Here is a 20,917-nt window from a genome sequence, read left to right as displayed (position 1 = left end):
AATTCTTAGCATCAGAACGCTGGGTCCAAACCGACGGGCACACTTTGGCAGGCCCCAGTTAAATTTCTTCAGGAATTTTCTAGTACGTATTATTTATTATTCTTCCGTTACCGTTAATGCGGCTCGTACCGCTGCGAGCCCACCCACAAAAGTGGTATCAAAACGTGCGGCTCGTTCCAGGGAGGGGAGCTAATACTTTTGGTGGGATTTGGAGTTACCATGGCGGCGTAAACAGCAAAAAACGACCCCAAAATCACTAACGAGCTCACCAGGTGCAAGTCTCGTCGTCAAGGGGACGAGGCAACCAGTAAATCCTGAAAATACCCTATTTTTGAGGATTTTCTGTGTCGTCATAACCTTATGTAGAGACGCCATTCAAACTTCATTTTGTAGATACGTCCGTGATCTCTTTTAAAGTGAAGACAGCACGTCAATATGTATTATGGTTTGTCCACAACTTCTTTCTAAGCGACCCAAAGTTTTTGATTTTTGGAAAAATCAGAGTGTGAAGGCCGCTCCGCTAGAGTGAGAGTCAGAGTGAAATTTCGACCCCAAATCATTTTTTAACTCGCCCTCACGCTCACAAATATTGCATGATTGGTATCAAACTTGGTCATGACATTGATACGCGTGCCTGCTCCGGTCAAATGTTTTCAAAAATTATCTAGCGCTTACAGTTTTCTCTCCAGGTGCTTCAGAGCAAAGTCATGCGCCAGGGTAGCAGACAGATCTCACTGATTCACTTCCATGTATTTCTGATAAATTTCAGACCTTGGCACACACTTTTTTTATCTCATCGCTGTTAATACTGTGAGTGAGGTAGAGATATGAATGGCGGGACTATGTGAGGCGACAAATAGCCCTCTCATATGCTTCAAGCGGTTTTCGAATATGTATTACGGTTCCCGAGCGGAAACAGTTTTTTGCCATGCTTTTTTTCAAACTGGCTGGCTCAAACAGAGAATTGTCTCCCCTGGATGTCTCACTCACAGCTGGCAGAGAGGATTATTTACCATGTAACGGAACCCAGAGCAGGGAGAGCTGCTGAGGACTTCAAATACGCATCACTGTAGTTCGAACTATTCAGTTAAAACAGAGGAGGACTGAGCTGGCCTTTAGAAAAACTTGCTGCTATGGGCTGTATATAACTAATTTAACCCTGTCACTGTTACACATGGGATGAGTCTAGCCCTTTGAAATGAAGCTTACTGAAAATTTCAAAATAAAAGCCCTTGTAAATTTTACATCAGGTCATTGCTTTTTGAGCGTTATATGACTGATTTAATCCAATGACTGTTACACATGGGATGACTTTGACCCTTTCAAATGAAGCTTAACAAAATTTCAAAATAAAAGCCTTGGGAATTTTTACATCATGTAATTGCTCTTTTGGCTTTATGTGACTGGTTTATCCAAAGCACTCTTACACATTGGATTAGTGTGGGCATTTAATATGAAGCTTACTGCAAATTTCAAAATAAAAGCCTCAAAATGCCCCTCTGGACAGTGCACCGCCGGAGGCGGTGCAGTGATATCATTCTGCAGTATCGGTTTATCCGAGGTTAGGGAACTGCCTTGCGCAGCAAGGCAGTTCATTAGCATTAGCCTTTTAGCTTAAATAAGCTATTTTCTATTTTTCAGACTTATTAGCCATGTTTAGTATACTTAATGGAGTAAGTAAATGACAGTAAACATTATAATGATACCCCACATGCTACTGAAAGTATTTATGCTTATATTAGCATATTTGCTCATTTTAGCTAATGCACTTGCTTTATCATACTGAATGTTGCATGTCCAGCTTACTTAACATTCTTGTGATTCTCCACATGCTATTGATTACATTGCAGCTTTCTTTAGCATTGATGCAAATTGTTAGCATCAGAACGCTGGGTCCAAACCGACGGGCACACTTTGGCAGGCCCCAGTTAAATTTCTTCAGGAATTTTCTAGTTTTAGACTTAAAATGTAACATTTCTGTTTGTTTCCAAGCATTTACTCCAAAAAAAAAAATAAAAAATTATTATTATTATAATTACAAATTCTCCTGTAGCTCTCTTCTGCCTGCATGTGTTTATTCCCAAAAGTCAGCTGGACTATCTGGTTGTTTTGTCTAATCCGAAGTCTCCGACTCGTATGGAAGAGTGCGTTGGAAAGAAAGAAAGCAGTGAGCGTGCACCTCCGCTCCAGTTTGGAGAGATTTATGAGTGGTCCAAACCAAAGAGTCTACGAGTGTGTACAGAGGCAGAGTTTGTGGGGGGAGAGATTTACGATCCCCTGTTTGGGTCATAATTCAAAGTTCATGCTCACATATATCACATTTTGAATCACATAGATTATGAGAGGGAGCAGATTTATCATACACAAAGGTAGCACATGTGCAAGCTCCAAAAAGGCACAGAAAAGCAAAAAAATAAAAAAGACGCTCCCAAACTCTCACACCAGATGCTTGTTTCATTCTCAGGCAACATGATCCCATACTTACAGTTAACCTTGTAATTTACTGACCCAGAATGTTGCCAGTGATTGCTTTTAAAATATGACCTGTTTGTAACTATTCATCTGTACTTGCATCAAAGCAAAAGTTGATATTATATGTATATATATATATATATATATATATGTTTCTGTTAAAACTTCCTTTCGGATCGTAGCGGCTGCCAGACTTTATCGAGTATTAAAAATGGCTCGACGTTGACGTCACGTTCTGCGCTTGAGAGCCTCCTTTACAAGTCTATCTTGATGTAAACTTTACTTTTCTATTTCCAATGATTTACTGTTTGGAGTGGGTTAAATATTTCATGTGCCACCGAGGCCGCTCTGCTGAAACCCATTCTGCTCTCGGCACACAAGCCCATCTATTTCTGTTCCCGTTTGTTAAATATTAACCACACATTCCCACTGTCTCATCCACTGTGAATAGGTGTAAGTGTGTTTATGTTTGGGAGACGGAGATGCCGCACATGAAATCTCTCTATTTGTGTGTGTGGGTGTGTGTGTGCATCAAGTGTTTTTAGAGGTGTGGATTTTAGCTTAAACAGTGATCTAACTCATGCTAGCTATTTTGGTCCACCATTTTTAAAAATATATTCAAAAATGGCTTATAATAAGCAGTAATTAATCATGTATATTACAAGGGTAATTATTGTAAAGCATAGTTACACCAATAATTTTAAATTAAAATATTGCAAAGTTAAATACTATAATAGGAGTTAGCACAGTTAGCAGTGGTAGCGTTATCAAAGCAGCAGTGTTTTTCCATGCGTGTGTTATAGACAATGTAGATCCTTACCTTGTCTGAGAAATGTTCGACATAAATCTCAGCTTATTTATTGATAGAAAGCTACTGAAAGTCTTGCTCTCTCTCGCTGTGCTGCAGTACGAATAAACCGCAAAACCAGACTTGCTATGAGCGGCCATCTTCTCTGCCCAGTTGTTTTAAATAAACATTAATAACAAGGACAAAACTGAAAAATGGCCAAATGAAACCTTCGTTACAGGCATCACCTCGGCCAGACTAGAAAGGGGCAGGAGCCCAGGGCCCTAATTTTTTTTGGGGGGGCGGCTCAAAGATTCCTTTATATGGAAGTCATGGCTCCAAATCAAGTGAGCTGTATTATTTTAGGATTTTTAGGAATATAAACAATGTGCAAGTATTTGAAAATGATTTAGTCAATTAATTTGGGAACAGCATGGAGTTATTGGCTAGAATATTTATTATTAAACTACGACACATCAATTATTACCTCCTGATGTAAAGGATTACCTGTTACTTTACTGTAATCTGCATCAGTAAAATCATTTTTCCTTAGTGTATAAGACACCCAAACTGGCTCCAGCCCAGGGGCCCACATCCTTGTAAACCCGGCCCTGAGTATCTCAAACAAGTCTATGAAAGTTCTGAAAATTTGCATCCTTTTTCTGTAGTTACTTTCTTTGTTCTGTTTCACCCGTTTCTGTTTCTCCGCTCCTGAAAAGCAACCGACCTTCATAGCAAGTAGTTTGTTTAAATTTCCTCCTTGAAGATGAGTGGCTATTCTTCTGGTTTCCCTATCCTCTCTCACCTTCTCACAGACTGGAGTGTACACTTGTGCTAGGTACAAAATCAATCCAGTGCAGTGATATGTCTGTAGTGCAGTCAGCTTATTGATTGATGGGGTTGAAGTAAAACCTGCAGAGTAAAAAATAATTTCTACACTGAAGCTTAATTTCTTACATCATATTTTTAATTGTTGAGTGCTTTTTATCAAGAAGCGTGTCTTTTAAACTCTTTACCATTTCACCATTCATTTGCAGTTTTAGTCTTTTTGTGTATGGCAGGGATTATCCTGCCCAGTGTTGCAAACCTGTTGCAACTTTTCCTACTGTCTAGTTTGAGAAAAGAGAACAACTTGGCTACCAACGTTTTCTGGTGTAACAACAGACTCTGACTTGAAAGCTTATATCCAGCTTACTGTTTTCAGTGAGCTTTTCACCATCTTAAAGGGCCAGACACAGCAGTCCCTCCCAGCTGCAGTCCAAAGAGGTGATGTTTACCTCTCCACATACAGAGACCAAGGACATTTTAACAAATGATTCAATTGGGGACCAAAATTGCAATATTTATATTTTCAGGTGGCGTAATTTGCTTTCACAATGCAGCGTGTCAAACGATCTAAACCCTTCAGAAAAGCTTTTTTCAAGAACTGTTGAGGGAAATTACACAAAAACCCAACGAAGAAGACCCGAGTGCAACTTCCTTCCTCGTGAAATGTAAACAAAAATGGAATGGTGTCAAATTTTAGGAGTTGTAGGATTTTTCTTTTGTCTTTGGTAAAAGACCACACGCTACTTCTCCCGTTAGCCCTCGACATGCGAGTTTGCTTTGTTTATATTTACCCAGAATGCCTTTGCTTTAGTCCGCTTCCTGTTTTTGGAGCAATCTCTGGTCCACTTGGGATTCACATACATTTTAACTGCACCAGATTTCACTTCAACTGAACCAAGAGCTAGAATTTAAGGCAGATTGGAGTTTGATTCTTTTTTTTTGTTTGTTTCACATCAGAATTTGATCGTTCATTGAGACCTTCCCAATCAAACTAAGTTTTCCAATAAAACAAACTGGAGTTCCATAAAAGTGGACTAAACAGGTGTGGTGTGGATGCATGCTAAATGGTGGACATGCTCACAAAATTGTTCTTTTTCAAAGCCATTTGTCTCAAACTCTATTCAATTTGCAAAATAATGCAAAACAAACCAACAAAAAAAATTACATATCAAAAGTGCTGTTGTAGACCAATTCTATTTAGCAGGGTCTGAAACGCCATACAAGAAGTGACCGATTAAAATGAATTCATAGGTTTTGATCATTATGTAAACTAGGGGATGATATCTTTTGATAATTTTCAGCAACGTTTTTTGGTAGCATTTCTTGCAGGGTCTGTCACGGGTTTCATACAGACCATTCAACAGTTAGTGCACAGCGTGTGGATATATTATAGCAAACATTGATGTTTTAAATGTACATCAGACTTTTAGAAAGTCTCAATTTGAAAACTAGCCAATTTTTACAGTTTAATGTCCACCTTGAATTTAAAAAAAGGGTTTCTGCTCAAAAACTAGCTGGGTAAAAAAATAGCCGGAGCAACTTTTTATTTAACATTATGTTTGTTACTGCGCAATAGCCAGCCCCGCCCTCTCCTCACAACTCCTCGGGCTGACTACTGAACCAGTTCTCTGTCTAACAGGTCCGGAGAATCTCTAAGACCTGGGTCTTACCCTGAACAAGATCTATAAGAGATAATCTATTTAAACTGGTGGCGAAAGGGATTCGTCTAGCTCTGACTACCTCCTTATCCAGAAGTTATGACCCTTCCCAGTTAAGGAACAATCAACCGAGTAGCCCTCACAGCCGCATAGTTCCAATAACCACTTCTGTTAACGGTAGTTCCCTTTCTAAAATTGTAACGTGCACTTGGTAACGGCTAGATAATTTTTAGTGACTAAGACTAAGATAATCACAGGGTCATTATTTTTCTCTCACCAAAGGAAAGTCTGAAGCCACCACATTACTAGAATCATGAATACTGATTTTACTATAAATAGAAGCACTTTAATTCAAATGACTCAATTAATTTCAATGTCCACAACCTAATCAGAATTTTTAAAATATATGAATTTATTAAGCAAGCTTTAGCAGGGAAATGACAGGCATACAGAATTTACTTGAGACTACCATACAAAGAAAATCAATATAGTTTAGATCAATTCAACCTTTACCTAACAACCTCCCTACACTGTCATCTATCTATCAAATAAGGCTTTGGGGTGTGGCACAACTCATACTCATCGATGGTATCGGATCTTGGCAACAGGAGTCCTTGTAGTCCTTGGTCAGAGTCTTTGACTTTGAATCATAAATCCTCTTTGGAACCGAAACAAAATGAACTGTCTGCTTCATCCAGCCGAACAGCCCTTAGTCGATCCTGTGACTTTTGTTCAGTTCCCCAAGTCCGTTGTGATGTAATTTGAGATCGTTGGGTCGAGAGCAGAGTGTGGAAATCCAATGAGGAACCAAGGCAGTGGGTCGGTGGATCTCGCCCTTTGGTCCGGCGTGAGGAGCTCCGTTGTCCTCCTTGTGAGGCGCTTTTCTTGGTTCCAGGGTGTAGTCCTCTGCTGGTCTTCTTACCACACTTGTGTAGAGTCTCAGCGCCGGCGACGAAGAACAACGTATCACCTCGGTCTCATGTTTTTATACTTTTCTGCACTTGTGGGCATGTACCCCAGATAGAGAGAGAGAGAGAGCAGGGTGCTGCTTGCGTTTGCCCGCCTCTACACTCAGGCCCCAACCGTTGTGGGAGATTGCACACCACTCTGGTGACATTCGTGACTTGGGTCATATTGACCCTGTTGCGAGATAACGTGCTTTTGACACCTGCGACTATTGGAAACTTTTCTCAAGTGGCAGGCATACTTGTGACCTGGCAGTTGCACAACTAAACCCACTCTCATGTTCTGACATTTGCAGTTTGCACCCACCTCAGCCTTCCTTCTCTTTCTTTGATTCTATACTTTTATCCATATAATTAACTTTAATCAATAAAGTTTGTTTTATATAAAACATCAATTCATTACATTAGATTATTTGATTTTGGTTCATCGTTACAGAAAACATACTAAAATACAGAGATTACATTAAGCAATCACTATTAATCAACACACAAAGCTGTAGCAGTCTCCTAGGCATTTTTATAGAAAAAGAACATCTGTAAGCACATCCTCATGACTTGCAACCAGGCCCCAACTCTTAGCTCAGGCCTTCGCCCGGTTACTGTTGAAGGTTGCGAAATAATGCACCTGTGACACTTGTGACCTGGGTCACTTTGACCCAGGCACGTGGGACACGACTCCTTTTCCGAGAAAAGGAGCAACTGCATCCTCCAAACTCACATCTTCGCACCGAGAGTTGCTAAAGTCGCACCCACACCCCACTTTTGCTCAACAACCTGTTTCCAAGTAAGGTGTTGACCCTCTCTGCTCTCCTGTTAGTTCCTCTTTCTCCCTTAACCTTTCACCTACAATCTACCTCCAACACATCAGTGGTCTTTAATTGCAGTTACACCTTTGACACCATTTCAAGTTCAGAGTAAAAATCACATTTATAACTTCTTTTACTTCTCTGATTTATCATTCATTTATAATGTTATGATAACCATAATTTATCAGTTACTCTTATTATAATCTTAATGTGAGTTATTACAAATGTTTTCTGTAAAGAAACCAAGAATGATTCATGATTCTTATTATTTGATATCAAAGTTACAGTTACTTGTTTTACCTGTAAGAGTTCCCACTAATGTAAGTGTAAGTGTAAGTATTATTACAAGTAAACCAATATTAATATAAGTATTTTACTTTGAATCTTATCCAATTACTCACAATATTTAGATTTCTTTCTTTAAAACTTTTCATGCTAAGTAATAGTCTGAACTATTTTTATAAATCTGCAGGCTGGAAACTTACTTCCTCTTTTTCCAGGAAACTGCTTTTCCTGTTTCATGACTCTCTCTGTCTTGACTATGATTTCTTATGATTAAATAGAAAAAAGTAGAATTAAAGCAAAGTTTGCAGGAGACAGAAACAACACACACAACCAAATTGATTTTATTGACATTTAAGTCTAATGTTGGGTCTAGATTTTACTTGAGTAATTAATTTTAAAGATAACTTTATTTATTTTTACTGTTAAACTAAAATCTCCAGCATGGGGAAGTGGGATGATCTCGGATTTTCTTGACAATATATATATATTTTTTTGCATATCGTGCGTTCAGGACAGATAATAGGACTTTTAAAAGAGCATTCCCAAACCTCTTCAGCCCTATAAGTTTAAGTAGAATAACGGAACTCATTATCCAATCTTGCGTAACTCACAAATATATACCTTTCTGTAAAAATGCATTCAACAAAACAAACATTTTTTTATTGTTTTCCTGACTCAGGTAGAAGAACACAGTGAGAATCCCCTTGTGCCGCTGATGCAATGCTACCTTTTTTTTTTTTTTTTTTTTTTTTTTTTTTGTGCGAACCCCTCTCGCCGGCCCGCGCCAGACAATTAACGAGAGTGTTTTGTTTTCTGGAGGCTCGGTTCTCGTGAAAGTCGGCGTGATGAAGCTCTTGTTTTTTTTCTTCTTTTTTTTATCTTGACCTTGTAGGAGCCTCCATCACCCTTCCAAATTAATATTCAAAAGCCCTTAATTAAAAAACCCGCCACCCCATCCTTCTCTGGAGCAGGATAAACAAATCCGGGGCTGTGTTTGTTCCCTTCTGGCCCATCCCATACTCTGTTTTAATGATTTCACTTCAACCTCAGAAAAAGGGTTGGTTAAAAAAAGATGCAATGTGGCACAATGCAGCAGAATGTGACATAAAAAGATGAAGACAAGACATAGCTCCGGGTGAGTGAGGAGAGAATGGGAGGTTGAGGGGGGTTGGGGGCGGGCTTGGTGGGGTGGTGTACAGTATCTCAGAGTTGTAGTTAATTACAAAAAGCATTAATGTTTTATTAACCCCTTTATCAGTAATTAATCACGGGTCTTTGATGTAAAGTTCAGCTTACAAAAGCACAAGATGGGGAGAAAAAGAAAAAAAAAAAACCTCTCATCCGTATTAGCCCATTAAGCTGGCTGGTACGGACCAGTCTCGCTAACTGCAGAGTGCAGGACAGCCTCCGCAGGCATTAAAGCATTTGTTTTGACAGCGCTGTTTGTTTTCTACTCCCAGAAGCCATTGCAGTGCACCTCGAACTCCCACTAGTCTCTCACCAAAAGAGCCAGTTTGCATTTCAAATATGATGGAGCAATTGCATATTGTACACAAAATTTCTACCTTTCCCACCTAATTCCTGCCTGCATTTCTTAGCTATGTGTTTTACCTGACTGGAGGACAAAATGAGATTTATCCACCCCCCCCTTTTACAATGGTAAAGTCCCTGTTTTCCCTCTTCTTTTTCGTTCTATGGTGTTTTTTTCTCTTTAGAATATCATTGTATAATATATACCTCGTGTTACCGGGACCGTTGTCGTAGCTGTTTCACAGGAACGGTTATGTTGCAGTAACGCATATTTCCAAACTAGCTGCTCAGGAGAATCAAGAACACACATATGAATCTGTCGTTCAAGCAAGCAAAGGTATGATGTAAAACAAAAACCCAGAACAAAAGTTGTTTATGCATGTCCGCATCATAAACACAAACTTTACTGCTCTTCGTATGATGCAGGTTTTGTTTGCTCAAAGACAACGCCAAAAAACTCCAAATTTCTCAAGTGCACTTTCTCATTTGAAGGTTATATTTGTAATTGTTTACACTGAGTCATTCCACACCATTTCATTTTATATTCGACACTTTTTTTTTTCAACAAAATTTTATCATCTTGAGGCAAAGACTGTTGTCAATTACATTGTTTTTTTTTAAACTGAAATGGAAACTATGCAATCTTTATACAGCTAAACCAGACCCGTGTGTGCATTATAACACTAATTGATTTTATTGACATTTGCAGATGATGTGGTTCTAGATTTTACTTGAGTAATTAATTTTAAAGTGTGGCTCTGATCATTTATATTTTAATTAAACCTTTACAGTTTTCTTTAAAACCACAATTTGAGTATACAGTGCAACTTCTACCGTCTTTAGCTTTCGTTTAGCATCTTTCAGCTCCATTTTGTCCCTTGTTGTAACCTCGGGCTGAGTCAAATGCAGATCATCTGGGACGTGTGATTGATGGAGACAGAGGTGTGTGACAATTTATTATGCAGTTTGCTGTGCTTGTTAAAGTCTAATGAACGCCGGCACCTTTCTTTCTTTCATCACTCAACAGGGTGAGCTGCCAAGTTGTCTATTGAGACTACAGGAAGTAGATTAACAGCACTTTATGTTGTGCATTCCCATTACATTGGCTTATAAAATGAAGTCCGAGCCCGGTCAAACAAATAATTTTGCCCCAACCATACCTGAATTTCGGGTCGGGTTCAGGTCCAGGTCCAGGTCCAGGTTGGGACATAAATCTAAACTCTACACCATATGTCGTGTGTCCAGTAGAATTTTTTATGATGCAAACACCATGTCCTGGTATCCTGGTCTTGTTGATGATTGATGGTGTGTTTGAGCTCCATATGCAGTTTTGTATTTTTTATTATTTTTTTCCATTTTCATGGGGCAAGAGGCGAGGTTCACCATGGAAAAGTCTACTTTTTAAAGCTGTTCATAAAAGCTAACCATGAGTGCATATAAATGTGCATTGTACTGCATTTTTTGGTTACCATTTAATAACTTCAGTGTGGGCTAAACATACACTTAAGGATTTGAAGAACGTTGGGGAAAAAAACCATGTTTTTTTCCATAGCTTGAAGTAAACAAAGGCAGTTAAAACAGCAGGACAGAAACCTCGCTGCCAGCTAGCCTTTGGCGCACGCTGTCACGCTCGTATAATCGCTCAACACTGTTCAGTCCACTTGGGTAAAACACACAAGTAAAGATATGAGGTAGATTTCAAGTATGATTTAGACAGAATACCATCACCTCTGTGCCTGTCTTTAATGAGAGGCCGGTTGTATGAAATGAATCCCCAGCTAAAACGGTTTCAAGATAGAAAACATTAAGGAGCACTAACTGAATGGACATGTGGAATATTCCTTTAAAGAAGAAATTCACTGATTTTAAGCAAAGCATCATTCAAAACCCTTAAACTAAGATAAATAAATGAAACTTACTTTCATGTCCAATGTTTGGTATCGGAAAGCTAAATATAGATGATAAGCCTTGAAAATATCATTTCACACGACTGTACATATTTTCATAATTAGATTTCTGAATGTCATTGGTAGCACAAGATTTTATTTAGGGGCATTTCTGATGTTTATTTCGAAAACCAAAAAACACTTTTCCTTCAATCTCCACAATCATGCTCCACTTTTTGTTCGTCTGCTATAGATCTCAACAAAATACATTGAAGTGTTGGCTTTTAGTGTGATATGCAACATAATATACATAAAGCAAAGATGCTCAGCCCTGTTAAATTCCCATCAATTGAATGTAAATATTTTCTATTAAAAAAAGAAATGTAATCCTATTGCGTCTTCCTTCTACTATATTATACACTACTTTGTGTATTTCTGTCACATGAATCCCACTACAATACATTGACGCTTGTGGTTTATAACATTACAAAATGTAAAAAAAGGTATGAACACAAGCGACAGGCCACTGTCTCTATCCACCTATGACCCCGGCCTCTCTGCCTCTCAGGGGGCCGTCTGGGGTGATCCTGGGGTCAGGGGGTGAAAGAGAGGCCAGCTGGACTATGAGAGGGTGATGATGAGGTCAGCAGACCCAAGAAACTGTCTATTTGCGTCCCTGTGTGGTGTGTTTGCGTGTTTCTGTGTGTGTCCAGTGGAGGGCCGAGGGGCGGCATGCAGGGGGCTGGTGGAGTGATATTCGGGGTGAGAGTCAGGTCAGGTTGCCTGTGTACACCGAGGCCGGGGTGTGCTGCACGGGTCACCCACTGGTCACCGAGGAGCTTCCTCCCTCTTCTGGTGCCTTCCCAGTGGCTAATTATTACCCCTTTGTCCCACTCGAACAAACACTCCCAGTTAGCAGCAGATGGATTGGCAACCAAGATTGTTAGAAGAAAGTGAACTAAATGCTCCTCTCTTGTTTTGTTCCCCTCCCCCCCTCCACCACCACCTTCCCCAATCCTGAAAACACAGGCATAAACACACATGACTCCCCCCTCTCCCCCAATCCAGGCACATTCCCTTCTCTGCAAAAGTACAACAAGACACTAGAGGCCATGTTACCATTGTTGATGCTTTTGTTGTTATTGCTTCTGCCTGCCTTGATTAAATTAGGAAATCCTTTAAGTCGGCAGAAAAGAGGGGAGCGTTGTTTTATTATTAAAGAGGAAAGAGACACCCCGGCAAACGTTGCGCCGGTTAATGAGAAGTACAGCACAGTGCTTCAGGACTTGAAGATTTCAATAACATGGCACAGCAGAACAACCCCCATACCCCCCAAACCTCAACACTACCCCACTCTTCCACCCCTCTGTTGGGGGGGAAATGCAACCCCTCACCCCCTCTCCCCCCAACTCTCTGTCTAGTTGCTCTTTCCTTGTTTTCCTTGTTGCCAACGCAGGCTATAGGTGCTGTCTGAGAGACATATGTAGTTCAGCAGTCTATTTTTTTTTCTCTTGTTGCCTGTAAGCTCCCCTTCTGTTCCCCTTTGCCCCCCCATCCTTCCCGAGTTTTTTTACACATGCAATTTGCTGTTTTTCTTTTGATTTCACCTTGATATTTTCATTGCATGGGAGGACCTGGATTTGGCAATTTCTGTTTATTTCTGTGGTGTTGTTTTTTTCCAAATTTGTGCAAAAATAAACTACTTACAATGTGAAATAATGATAATAATAAAAAATGACTAACAAAAAGAGGGAATGTCACATATTTTCTAAAAGAACTCAATGAGTAAATGCGATTTTAGTTGAAGGCTTTATTAATGGTTGGTCTCAACTATTCCATTTGGTAATATTTTTTTATTTAGTTTTTAGTCTTTAACTGGGCACTGTAGTCCAACATACCACACTAAGAACTAGAACATTTTCCTACTGTTACGATTTATCCTTTGGGAAGAAATGGCAAAAAAAGTGCAAGCTCTTACATTCCAGTTTCACCCGATATCCTGAATCAAGTTGTAATCTGTGAAAGCTTCAATCTGTTCTCCACAAAGGTACTTTTACTAATATCCACGACATCTAAAGGTGGAGCAAAATGAAAAGTATTCTCTTATCAAGTTCCCTAAATTCTCAAAATAAAACGGTATGAATTCAAGATTCGAGAAACCATTTCACACTGAGCCATTTAGCCCTCCTTTCGAGTTCATCCACTGCCCTTTCCACATCTACTATTAGCTTACATGAAGGAGATTTCTGTTTCAGCAGCAGTTGCTAAACGACAGATTGCAACGCTGCCAAGGAGGAATCCAAACAGAAATGCCAGTTCCAGAAGAATGAGGATCTCGTCTTTTATTTTCTTTATTTCTGTCACACAGATTGTCGCGTAGGTGGATGCCACTGGCAAGGCAAGGTCACAGTCGCCGTGCGGATTTAGCGTGTGCGTGCGCTGCTTTTTTTTTTTTCGTCTTCTTTTTTTCGCGAATGTGTTTTAACTTCTGCTGTTCGGAGTGGGAAGCAGGCGCATTTCATTGTGCATGAATTTGCCAGAGTGTGAGCGGCTGCATCTGTTGTTTAGAGGGTCGTGTCAGATTGTGGCTCCATCAGACATACTGCAACTGCACAGCCTCCTACACGAATGCTGTTTTCCCATACAGCCAACACCGCGTGTGTGTGTGAGAAACGCACCGCATTATGTTTACGTACACACACTGTAGTCTTTGACCAGGGAAAGCAATAAACAGACAGCAGTCTTAAAAACATGCTCTTGATCGCTTAATGTGTCTAATCTCCTGAATGTGGTAAAGGAAACTAAGAATATGTCATTATAGCTGTCTGTCAAAGGTGCTTCTACCTTTGTTTGTAGCGTCTTTTATATCGTGTCTGACTGTGTTTCAAAGCTAAAATCAGAATTTTATCACTTCAGAAGATTGCTGCTTTCTCGTACTTGTGCTAATTTCAGTGATGTATTACACAATGTCGGGGTCGGAAGAGACAGAGCGACTGCGAATATTTCTCCATGAAGTTCATGCTGGTTCCAAGTGAAAGGTGTCGGAACAACTTTCACTTGTCGCTTACAGAGCTCCGTACATGCAGATGTATCATGGTGACACTGATGATGTCTTGTCACACTCAAAAGAACCAACAAAGAACACATAAGACGTCAGAACTGGGAGGTAAGACAACAAAAGTCCAATGAGTGTTTTTTTTTTCGTTTTTAAATGTCACACTGCACGGAAGCAATACAATGAGAAGAAGGTAAAGCAGCAGAGGCTATATGTTGCTTTGCACAAAGTTACCTTGGGTCCTGATGCATGACATAGGACACTTACCCAGGTGTTGTGGACTGTACACAACCTATCGTGGAAAGGCGTTCACTGAGTCTTGATTGGAGAAGGATTTCTGGTGTTGACTTGGTCAGCCAATTCCCAAGAGCTCAATCCAGACCAGAATCTGTAGGACATGCTGGACAAATCCAATCCAAGCAGGCCCCACTTCACAACTTAAAAGTACTTTGTCTGAACATCCTGTTGCCAGATTTGACAGCATTGGAGTCATTGGAGTTGTTCATTGCTTCAACGAGTCAGGTCTTTTTTGGAAACCAAAGTCAGACACTTGTAGATGGTGGTGATATAAAATTGCACTGATCAAGCATAATAATTTTATGTGTAATTAGTGTGTTTGCCACATCTTTACCGTTATTGAGGTACTTTACACAAGGCCAGCTAAAATACTGGAGTGGTAAAACATAATTTTAGTCTATTCTATGTTTTCTGCAGCCTGTAGAAAAACCCCCAGCCCTTTGTTCAGACTCTGTACGCTTTGCTTCATACAGAGAGTCTGAACTCTTGGCTTTTGAGAAATGATTGCTTGCTAGAGGCGTGGTCTCTTGTTGAAGTTTTAAATGACTGGATGTAATTTTACTCAATGCTAACGTTTGGCTCGATGAAGCTTTCCGTAATGTCTAAAACAGTCTTCTTGCACCTACTTTAATTGCTCAGTATTTGGAAGCATGGCGAACATGGATTGAATGGCTTTCTTCACGTCCTCCACTGCCAGGAGGAAGCAAAGAAAATGTATGGAAAATATGTACTTGTTTACATTTTTTGCACAATTTAAGTGACTGACAGCTTCCTTAATTAGCCTCTAACAATTAAGCTAAGCGTAGAAAGCACTAATAGGTAGTTCAATAAAGAAATACAAACTAATCATGGTCAATATATATTCTCGTCTTATTCTTGGCATATAGTGAGTTTCGTGTGCAAAAGAAAAGGGAGCAACCAAAGTCATACAATGTTTAATTGTCCTTGGAGAAGAGAAAATGCAACTAAAGCAGCTAAACCAGTCAATATTACAGAAGCAAAAAAGCCCCCCTTTTACTTTTTCTTCCTTACTCATTCCACAGCAAGGTTATCAGTGAGATACGGTGCCAAAGGTCAGACAGGACTCCTCTCTGTGAACCCCTGACCCTGCCGTGACCCCTGGACAATAAGATTCATCAGGCTGATTTTCCTGCTGAGTTCACATAGGTCATCTTCTCTTCAAAGACGCGCTGAGCTCCCGGTAGCCACTCGGGTCACTGTTCCTGAAAGAGCCACCAAGCGTCTGGCCGCACAGAAAGGATACACACCGCATAAAAACGAACAAAATCCAGAAAAAAAGAGAGAAGAAAAACAAAATGGACAGTGGCACAAATATTCTGTGGATCTCTGATGTCTCAGGTTGAGAAATCTGCAGAGATCACCCCTTGACCTTTTAGCCGAAGCGGCCCTGATGGGTAATGATGATACTGATGGCTTGACAGCCATCTTACCCGGTGGCCATCTGGAGCAGCTGACATGGTGGCTGATTGAGAAGGAGACTTGCCACTGGCCATGAATTGATTTTTTTTTTTTCTCCACTCAGACTCAGGAGCTCAGAGCAACGTGAACTCTGACCTTTGATAGTTGAACTGGAGGTCACTGTCAATGCCTTTTTCACCATCTTTATCACATCTGAACAACAAAATATCACCTCATAGCTTAATGTCATAAGCAGCCGTCTGCTTGACTAGTTTCTGGATTAGACATTTTTTAGTTTTTTTTTTAGTTTTTTTTAATGATATTTATTGCTACTATAAAAACATAAGCAATACTGTGTGCTCATGTTTCGTTTTTTAATTTTTTTCCATGTGAAAGACGCATTACCGCCACATAATTCAACGTATTTTTTCTTGTGCAGTAGACCAATACAAAGCAGCACTTAATGAGAGAAGTGAAAATAAATTAGTCAACTTGTTAATAAAAAGAAGTTAAAGATTTTAATTCAAAATAAAATACAGTTTATTTGTAGCTCTTGCTGTCATTTTATGATGTTTGTAATGTTTGAAGGGGAACCTAACCCCCATCTTACAGTCTTCTGCTTCCTCAAATTTTCTTCCAGGATGTCCCGTCATTGAGCTCCATACTTTCCTGTCGCAACTAAAGTAAAGCATGTCCACAGCATAATGCTAACTAACACCACCAACATTTCCTCAGTTACTGGTTGGAGTGGATCAGAGTGGATGATGTGCAGTGCGAGTCGTATATCTCCATATTAGCGAGAAAATTAAACCTACTTCTCCACACGATTTCTTTTTTTATTAGTTTTTCTTTCTCTCTATGGTGATTCCTCTTGATCTCCTTTATAGAACCTAGATCCATGGAGTGCTGAACCATCCTGACACTACTATGTTTTACTGAGGTGTTCAGGGTGCAGTGTGAGTTTTTCCCCACATGTTCCATGTCACAAGAAGGTAAGAAAAACCTACATTTTGACATCACTGAACTGGAGGACCTTGCTCCTCACATTTGCTGGCTCACCTGATGATGATCAAGGCTCAAACTCTCCAGGCTGAATGGTTCTCTGAGTGGTGGGATTCACTTATGATAAGAACAAATATGGCTGTCTATATCCAATCTGTCCGATGAAGTGATTCCCTTTTGTGACTGGGAAGTGATCTGATCTGACTGGGAACTTCTTATGGCCTTTTTCAGTAATTGCTTTTCTCATTTTCCCCCTAATCTGTAAAGTAAAGGAGCTAATGATTGTCAGGTCAAAGGATTCTCCCACCAGAATCCCAGTAGGTTGGTTTTCTGACTAATTGTCTTCTTGCTCATGTTTTCCCATAACTTTAGGTGAACAGCCACGTCTTGCTAGGGTTTGAAGCTGTGCCTTTCTCTTTCCATTTCTTGTATGGTTAGATTTGAGTGGGCCTGACTACCTTTGCAAGGCTCTATAAGAACAGATTACCTCCCCTCAGTCTCTCGTGGCTCGGTGTCATCCCCAGTAGTGATTTCTCCTTTTCGGAAACCTCTACTTCATAAGTAATACCCTGCTGATCTTCTGCCGATTGCACATGTTGAGTGTGTGGAGGACCAAAGCAGGTTGCAACCATTACTAGCTCTGTTGCAAGACCCGCTTTCCCGTCTCCTCCGCCCCCCTCCTCCAATTGTTGCGACACCTCTAAAACCCAGAACCGTCCACACCCCTTAAACAGACACCTACACATACCACGGCGGCTGTATAGTGATCCCCGTAATCCGACAGGCTCCGGCAGTGACTGATGGCTATTGTTGCGTCTGCAAGCTTTTGTCATCTGACAAAGAGATGTGGTTTTGGCCCTCATCCCTCTGCATCATCCTCTTCCTCAGCCTCTCTCTCTCTTTCTCTCTTGCTCTCTCACGGGGATATGCAGGGGCCTTCTGCACCCCTATCATGATGAATGATGGAGTCTCGAGGATTGGCGGGAAGGAAGAGGGCGGTGTTCTCAAAGACGGTCTTCATCCCAGGAAACCCTTAAAAAGCTTAATGGCATAAAAAAAGTATATATATTTCAAATCGCAGTTTGTTCGCTGTCAAAATCGAACAAACAAACTAAATTAAAATGCTGAATGAGACGTTGACTTTACGGCACAGGCGTTAACCAGCAACTGACATGTTTTCGCCGCTCAGACGAGTTTATTTGAATTTTTTTGTTTTTTGCTCATTTTGCTTGTTTATTATCATGATAATGAAGTCACAGTGTCGATGTCATCAGGAGACATCTAGCATTTTGGCCTGGTTCCACTGCTAATGTATGCAAGACTTGCTTCCCCCCCTTAACGTCTCTGCCAGGGAGAAACTACTAACCAAAATGGCTTCTAATTGAGCGAACTAGAAACAATAAAAAACACAAAGACCTGACGGGAAATGTATGAGATTTGTTGAACATTTTGTGGAGTTTTAAATGTAGCTTTGAAATTTGCTCCTTAATATGTTCCTGTGATCACCAAACCACTGCGAACGATTAAAAAAACGAGGGGCTTTGTTTTTCTTTTCTTTTGCTTCGTGACAGCAAGGATTTCAATGTAATGAGTGGGAGTGACGGAGCACTACTGACAAGCTTAAAGCACTATAAATGTTAGGACAATACGAACTGGCAGACTGAATGCGTGTGATTTCGCTCTTTTGAAAGGGAAAGACACATTTTCTTTCCGCTTTCCTCCCTTTCTTTATTCTTTTTTTTTTTTTTTTCCTCCACTCCTGTGTTTTTTTGTACTCGTGCCATTTGTCTCAATGGCCCCTCAGTGCACCGTGGGGAATAGCAGCAGCACTTGCGCCATGTGTGAGACAAAGAGAAAGGTCTGTTTCAACACCATCAATCCCGCAATCCCACACAGTGACGAGCGAGAGATAGTCACCATCTGTGGACGTGTTTCTCATCACTTTGCCGAAAAGTAAAAACTGCACCAAGCAAAAGTTAAAAGTGTGAACGCCTCAGTGTGGCGTTTTGTCTAGGTGTTTTGGAGATACCTCCCACTATATTCCGCCTTGCCTTTAGTTTTAAATAGCACGCCATTTGCGGCGCACGTCCACACGCGACATGGTGTTAAGTCTTTTTGCATGTTAAAAACAGGTTTTTTTTTTTCTTTCCTCTCTCTGCACTTCCGTGTCACTCTGCCTCTGCTGTCTGCTTTTCCCTCATTCCCTCTTTTCCTTCATTCCCTGTCCCTGGCTGCAGCACAGCAGCCATTAGCTTTACAAATCCAGCCTTTGATCTCTGATTTGGGCGGGTGCCTAGGAAAGGAGGGGCACTCCGTGTGTGTGTGTGTGTGTGTGTGCGTGTGTGGACGTGAACGTGCGTGTGTGCATCGAGCTGTCTATGTAGGCCATTTGAGGGCTAGCTGGCACTGCAGAGGAGGAGGGTTCATGACCGGTCCACTTCTGCCGAGGTATTACAGAGGGAGTCGATTTCCAGGGAAGAGGCCATGATGATGATGCCTGTTCATTTGCATTTGTACTGAGCGAATAAGCAGCCTAATGGTTTAAATATAACTCACTCATGGCTCACTCCTAACACCGGTTTCTTGTGCTCAGACCACAGTTTGTCCAACATCCTACCCTGCAAGATGCTTTCCCTTCACTTACCTTACCCTTCACAGACTCTTGTTCGGTCTCTTAGCTCCTCATCGGTGAGGGAACATCTTCGTTCCGCAGTTACGTGTCCATGCGCTACATTACCAGGCTCAAATCACTTCTTAGGTCTTTGATAATTGTGAAGGAATTTAAATTTGCCATAGACAGCTGTTATTACGCCTGCCAAATGTGTCTGTCGCGGATCATTACCATGTCCTTTGAAATTATTGGTTTGTTCTCAATGAGACGTCTTAGTCTTTTCAAAGGAAAAAAAAAACTTCACCGACTTTACTGTAATCTTCATAAATCTATGATTTGGAGTGTAATCTTATGAAAAAAAATGTTTTGGTAGTTTTAGGTTGATTTAAGGACTATATCAACATTTGAGGTTTTTAATGGTAGTTGACGGATTGATCCGAAATATTGATGATGTCGATACCAAGTCAGTATCATTATTGGATTACTAGCTTGTTGGTGTGATAAGATCAATACTTAAGATTCCCTCTTCAATTTTTTTTTATTTTTGTATCGTAGCTGTTCTACCTCAAAAATAAATTTTTTGATCGTCACCTGAATGATTTGAACAGTTCTGTTATTTTCAATTGTTACACTTTAAGTTAACATATTAAAGTAGTTTGTGGACACCTGTAAACTTTCTACAAATTATGTTTACTAATGGAAAAAACTTTAAAAATACCCAAATGTCAGACGTTTTATGTATCAAACTTAAATAAAAAGTATCAGTATTGGTGATACTGACCCTATTTTTTTACTTGGTATTAGATCGATACCAAAATATACAAAATATACAGACATCTATACTCTAAAACAAATGATCACATCTACAAAAGATAGCTCAGTTGGTTGAGTTCTTGAGTTTCAGACTTGAGCTGTACTCAAGCAAATAGCACATTGGCTGAATGCACTTTGCTAGTCATCCTGACAACACAATAGCCACATTAGCAATCTCACTCTCTAAAGTCCATTCATTCATGCATCGATACACAGATCAGTTCCTTGCCCAGGAGCTTACCGACATGCAGCAAGAGAAAGTTGAAATCAGACCCACAACTTTTGAATCGCAAGACGAGCGCTGTACTCACTGACACATAGTCTCACAAATAAAGACTTCAGACGTGACTTGGACTCGTGATTGGAGTTTCGAGGCTTATGTTCAATTTTTGCCTCATGTAATCAGGAGACTATGCAAGCTGGTACGTAAGCTACAGACTGCAGCTCTGACAGGTGAGACGTTACATGCCATGTTATCCTCTGAATGGACGCAGTTGATTTAC

The 20,917-nt window shown here is 40.3% G+C and overlaps 1 long non-coding RNA gene across 2 annotated transcripts in view; it reads left to right on the top strand.

The window, feature by feature from the left end:
* LOC122831555 overlaps positions 1-16,266 on the top strand; it is a 67,066-nt gene extending 50,800 nt beyond the window's left edge. The window contains exons 3-4 of one of the 2 annotated variants that reach the window (XR_006370713.1): positions 14,288-14,383; positions 15,613-16,266. This is a non-coding gene — a long non-coding RNA (uncharacterized LOC122831555). The remainder of the gene's footprint in view (positions 1-14,287; positions 14,384-15,612) is intronic. The other variant, XR_006370712.1, reaches the window with a different exon arrangement.
* Positions 16,267-20,917: the final 4,651 nt, after the last annotated feature.

Source organism: Gambusia affinis, linkage group LG05 (assembly GCF_019740435.1).
Source record: "Gambusia affinis linkage group LG05, SWU_Gaff_1.0, whole genome shotgun sequence".
Classification (NCBI taxonomy): Eukaryota; Metazoa; Chordata; class Actinopteri; order Cyprinodontiformes; family Poeciliidae; genus Gambusia; species Gambusia affinis.
This window is presented reverse-complemented; position numbering and strand designations above follow the sequence as displayed.